The sequence below is a fragment of the Macrotis lagotis genome, chromosome 1 (assembly GCF_037893015.1).
Source record: "Macrotis lagotis isolate mMagLag1 chromosome 1, bilby.v1.9.chrom.fasta, whole genome shotgun sequence".
Lineage (NCBI taxonomy): Eukaryota > Metazoa > Chordata > Mammalia > Peramelemorphia > Peramelidae > Macrotis > Macrotis lagotis.
In genome coordinates this window covers 914,713,225-914,719,310 of record NC_133658.1, presented here as the reverse complement: position 1 = coordinate 914,719,310, position 6,086 = coordinate 914,713,225, and the positions used below count along the sequence as shown (strand labels likewise).

Sequence of the window (6,086 nt, the reverse complement as noted above, 5' to 3'; positions counted from 1 at the left end):
ATGTTCCTTCAGTGGGAACTTAGAGAGATATTCTATCTTTTCTGGCTGTGTTTTCAGGACAGGACAGAAAGGTTTTCACCACATGTAATTAGATAAGTCTTACCCACCTCCTGATGTATGTTGGCATAAAAGCCATGGCCAGAAGTATGATTTCAAAGTCATATTAGAGGGGTACCAGTGGAGAGAAGAGCATGACCATCAACTGCCCTTTAGTTCCACTGGGAATCCCTATAACTGAACTATAGACTACTTAGAGCAAATCCTTTCCTGTGGTTCTCTGACCAACATTTCTATCCACATCAGCTCTAACTCTCCTGATTTCCAGTCCAATCTCATCCCCTCCTGCCACTGTGACAACCTACTTTCATTATATTCCTCTTATCATCTAAGCTCCAGCCAAACTGGCCTCCTTTCTGTAGTTCACTATCTCCAGCAGGAGATAGTCTTCCTGCCAAGCCTGGGATGCTTCCTCCAGAACTATCTCCCCCATGTTCTCTACCTCTTATAAACCCTGGCTCAAATGGTATCATCTCCTTTAAGAAGAAACCTGCCTGTTTCAGGGCAGTTAGGTGGTGCAGTGGAGAGAGCACCAGGCCTGGAGTCAGGAGGGCCTGAGTTCAAATGTGACCTCAAATATTTAATAATTACCTAGCTGTGTGACCTTGGGCAAGTCACTTAACCCCATTGCCTTTCCAAAAAAAAAAAGAAGTGGTGTTTCATATTTCCTGACCCCCCCCCCCAAGCATTACTACCTAAATCACCCCATCCCATCTATCATTGTACCTGGAAGTGGTGATGGAAGAGAACTGGCATGTAGTTGAAATTTACCCTCTATGAAATTAGACTGCCCCAATAGAAAGACTCACATGGCCAGGAAGTAGTCATTTCACTTTTGTATTTGTATTCCCAGTGCCTTTCACAGATGAAATGATTGTTGACTAATGGAGATCAAATTGAATAGGGTTAGATATAAATTCTTACATTAAAGGCATAAAAATTCACCTTCCCAAGAACAAGATAGGAGAGGCATGGCTAGGCAGCTGCTCATCTGCCAACAGACCTAGGGGCCTTAGTGGACCGCAACACAAGTGAAGGGTTTGGTATGGTAACCCAGAAATTTAATGCAATCTTTGGCTTCACTGTAAACAGGTCCAGAATCCAAGAACAGGGACCTAAGAATTCCTATTTTTGCTGCTCTGGTCAGAACCCCTCTATAATATGGGACCCTGGGATTCATTTTTGGAAAGTCCCTTGTGAAAGGAAAGAGTATTTTCAGGAGGTTGACCAAGATGGTGGAAGACCTTAAAATCAGGTCATCTCAAATTATTGGAAGAGGGTTTATCTTTTGAACTTAGAGATAAGATTTCTGTGGAACCCGAGTAGTAGCCGTCTTTGAATTTCTGAATGGCATTCAAAAGGAAAAATTCTTTACAACAGAAGCCAGAACCAAGAGAAGTGGGGATAGGAAAGAGGAAAATTTAGGCTCAATTTGAGGGAAAAAAATCCTACCCAACAGAGGTGTCCCAAAGTACACTGGATTGCCTAGGCTAGGAGTGGATCCTCCTTATTCTCACTGATTATTATTAAGGACAGGTGGGGTAGAAGGGATTCTAGGGTCATACAGGAATTACAAAACTAACTGCTAAGTGCCCACAGAGAATCTGTGATCCTAAAATTCAATCATCGCTAATAGGAACTGATTAAGCATTTGTTGACAAGAAGAGATCAAAGTCAGAGGGAAAGGAACAGTAGGTACAGAACCAATCACAGCTGCTCTCCATCAGTTGAGGATTGACTGAATGAGACATAGGCAATGAAACAGAACTGCATGGTGCCTGAAGAGATAACTAATGGGAGGGGGTAAGAGAGACATGGGAAGACTTGGATAAAGGAAGCAGAGTGAAGAGATCAGAACCAAGAGGACAGTCATACACTGTTATGGAAAGACTTCAGAGTTGGATCAGACTTATGTGAGGAAGGCAATTCACTTTTCTTTACATGTGCTATGTCAGATGGCTTTGGGAAAAAACCAAGCAGGGCAAGAAGTTGGATGGGAGTAGTACTAGTGATGCATAAGTAAAAAACAATAGAAAACATTAATGTAAAGATAAAACACAGAGAAGAGAGAACGAAGTTCAGAAGGGGGCAATGCTAGGCAGGGCTGTTTTGGTGCTAGAGTATTAAATGCATTATATATTTTGAAAGTAATATTCTACAGGTGATAACCATTAAAGATTTTACATACAACCTTCATTTGCTCTTTGTTCTTCTATGACTATGGACACATTCATGTTTGCTGATGTTTGACAAGTTGTTGGACAGACTTACCGATCTGAGATGGAGTCCTGTGAGTATCTTCCTTGTGGCTCCAAACTCCCTTGTTGGGATAGAACCAGATCCTTGTGCAGGTTGAGCTGGGGATAGAAAAGGCTCATTGAAGGGGAGGAGTCTTGTCTTAACCCTCTCTGCACAGGAACTGGACAACAAAGCAAGGAACTACAAAGAGCAAGCTACAAAGAAAACTCAGTTCTCAGAGGAGAGCCTCAAACCAAAATATGAGGGGCAGTGGATAGTTAGACTCAGCCTTGGCAACTAACAAGGTCCCCCTAGGTTTTCTTTCCTTTTCCCCCTCTAAAAACTCTGCCCAAGAAGATCCAAGTGAGAGAAATTTTTATTTTGATATTATATTAATTACCAATTGTTAAATTAAGATCCAGGCTCAGGCCTTGTAGAAGGTCAGTCAGAATCTGAAGGACAGGACTGATTGATGAGCTTGCCCTCAACCTTGGGCTGGACCCCACTCAAATAAGATTTCGGGGAGGGGGGGGGGATGTGAACAGAATCCAGTCTAGCAAGTTCTTGTTCCAAGGAAAGTAGCCCTATCCTTATACCCCCTCCACTAGCATTTATAGTAACCCAACTCATGAAGGAGGAACCCAACCAGAGTGGTCTGGGTAAAGATGGATTACTTTGTCAAAATTCCTGGACGCAGCTTGGTCTCAAGATCAAGCTACATTCATAGCAGAAGGAATTGAAGACTTCTAGCCCAAATCCTCATTAAATGTCCACTGATCAGGGTCAGTTTTTCCTGTTGGGGCACTCTCTCTGTCTCCATTGGGGGAGGACCACTGACTATCAATTTATTATCAGTTAACTTGATTAATAAATGTATTATCAATTACCCAGAAACTTTGTTGCTCATGATTTTCATTCATCACACAGGAACACAAAACCAGGCACAGCAGGGGGTGGAGGAGATTGGAGAGAGGCAAATTTAGGGTTAGGGTTAGGGTTAGGGTTAGACACAGAAAAAACGTTAAGCTAACAAAGAGTTAAACCGATGAGTTAATCATCTCTGCTTGTGCTCTATTTCCAATTGAAGGAATTTAGCAATAATAATCTAGTCCTGTATAAAATCTTGTCTATATAATCCTGACTTCCTCTCCCTGGAGAGTTCCATGACAACTTGGCCCATTCCTTTGAAGGCCTTTAAAGTCAATCTCTGACTTCACCCTTGTTCAAACCCAAATCTCATCACCCAAATAAGACTAATGGGTAAGATTTTTGTTAGACTTGCAATAGAGAGAGAGCATTGAAAAGTGGGGGGACAAGAAATTTTACGGGTAATGACAGAAATTTTAAAAAGTAAAGAATATCAATCATTTAAAACACAGAAGAGATTACAAATTTAAAAGGAGGCAGACAGGCATGGCAACATTGTTAGTGCTATATTAAATTTAATATATTTTTTTGAGTTTTTTTATACACTCTTAATTTTTATTAAAGATATTATTTGAGTTTTACAGTTTTCCCCCAATCTTGCTTCCCTCCCCCCACCCCCACCCCACAGATAGCACTCCGTCAGTCTTTACTTTGTTTCCATGTTGTACCTTGATCCAAATTGGGTGTGATGAGAGAGAAATCATATCCTTAAAGAGAACAGAATTCTCAGAGGTAACCAGATCAAACCATAAGACATCTGGGGTTTTTTTTTTTCCGAATTAAAGGGAATAGTCCTTGTACTTTGTTCAAACTCCACAGCTCCTTATCTGGATACAGATGGTACTCTCCTTTGCAGACGGCCAAAAATTGTTCCCAATTGTTGCGTTGATGGAATGAGCAAGTCCTTCAAGGTTGAACATCACTCCCATGTTGCTGTTAGGGTGTACAGTGTTTTTCTGGTTCTGCTCATCTCACTCAGCATCAGTTCATGCAAATCCCTCCAGGTTTCCCTGAAATCCCGTCCCTCCTGATTTCTAATAGAACAATAGTATTCCATGACATACATATACCACAGTTTGCTAAAACATTCCCCAATTGAAGGACATTTACTGGATTTCCAATTCTTTGCCACCACAAACAGGGCTGCTATAAATATTTTTATACAAGTAATGTTTTTACCCTTTTTCCTCATCTCTTCAGGGTATAGACCCAGTAGTGGTATTGCTGGGTCAAAGGGTATGCACATTTTTGTTGCCCTTTGGGCATAGTTCCAAATAGCTCTCCAGAAGGGTTGGATGAGTTCACAGCTCCACCAACAGTGTAATAGTGTCCCAGATTTCCCACATCCCCTCCAACAATGATCATTATCCTTCCTGGTCATACTGGTCATACTATATTAAATTTAATATTTTTTTAAAAAAATCATTTCTATATAATATAGATTGATAGATTCAGATACAAACTTCTTTTGATGTTCTATGTTAATGGAAATAGGATTGATTACACTTACCTGGGATAACTTATTCAATGGGATTATTCCCTCTTGCTCCTGGGGGTTTATTTCCTCTTGCTCTGAAGATTTAGCAAGCTGAACTGGGGAAAAAGAAGAATCTTTGAAGAGAAGAGACCTTTCCTTTCCCCTGAAAGAAAGGAACCAACCCATCAAGAACCTCTAGAGGAAAAAGATCTTAATCACTGAGAGCTCCTGGTCTACCTTCCTTGAGATCTCAAGTCAAAAGAGAAGAGCAAAGTTAGCATCAGATTTGACAAGAAATTCTGAAAAATAAAAAATGCTTTACATCGGTTCTCCTTTGCACCCTAATTCCTCCCTTGGAGACAGAAAGGGCAGTGGGGGCATTGGTGTCCCAGTTGGGCTGATTCTAAGACAGATCCTTGAGTTTTTCTGCAGCAGACCTTTACCTGCACTTTCTCCTCTCTCCCCTCACCCTCACAGAGCATCTACACAACTGGATTGCTTGAACTGGCAGAGGATGAGGCTAGTAGCTGGAGAGGGAAAATTGGGGTTGTCCAGAGGAAGGCTGGAGTTGAGAGAATCCCTATGGAGATAAGGAATCCTGAGGGGCTGGGGAGCTGAGAGTCCTAGGTCTGGGGGAGAAAGGGAACCTTAGAAGACCCCAGAATTAGGAGAGGGTCTAAAATGAGGGAGAAGCTAGGTGAGAATCCCAAAATTCTGGCCTGGCAGTTGAGAACTGGGACAGAATTGGAGACAGGGAGAGACCAAGGACTTAGTTAAGGCAGGACTGAGGAGCAAGACCCCCTTCCTCCAGTCCTATAACCAAGGTGAGGGGCCCTGGAATCCCAGAAGGGGACTCGGATGCCCGGGGCTCAGAGACCCAACTGGGGTCAGAGACCCTTTCTGATTCCTAGATAGATGCATAGATAGATAGAGATCTATATAGACGTCTTTATTCTACGTCTGGGTATAGAGATCGACATAGATAGAGAGGTAGACATGACATATATGTATATATAGAGAGAGATATGGTTATGGAGAGATACAGATTAGATACAATTAGATATATAGAAATGGATATAGAGATATCAATATAGATATGGATGTGAGATATAGATCAGATGTAGAGAATATAGAGAGAGATGATATAAAGATAGAGATGATATAGATATGGATAGAGATATATAGATATAGGTTAGATATAGATGAGAGAGAGAGAGAGAGAGGCTAGAGATAGTTTCCCGGGATGGGCCGGACTGGGGGTGTCGGCTCCCGAGCCTTCCCTGTGCTCGGGCCGGGCAGGAGCCGGCGTCTGGCCGGGGCTGGGGCGCCCTGCTCCCGCCATCGCTGCGGCTATCTCCCCGGCCGGGAGAGCAGGGGGAGGCCCCTC

At 42.4% G+C, this 6,086-nt stretch overlaps 1 long non-coding RNA gene across 1 annotated transcript; it reads right to left on the bottom strand.

Moving 5' to 3' along the window:
* Window positions 1-3,851: 3,851 nt before the first annotated feature.
* Window positions 3,852-5,672, bottom strand: LOC141492479 (uncharacterized). Its single transcript, XR_012469937.1, has 3 exons — window positions 5,143-5,672; window positions 4,733-4,815; window positions 3,852-4,256 (listed from the first exon to the last, which is right to left on the bottom strand). It is a non-coding gene; the product is annotated as an uncharacterized LOC141492479 (long non-coding RNA).
* Between the last annotated feature and the right edge of the window lie 414 nt (window positions 5,673-6,086).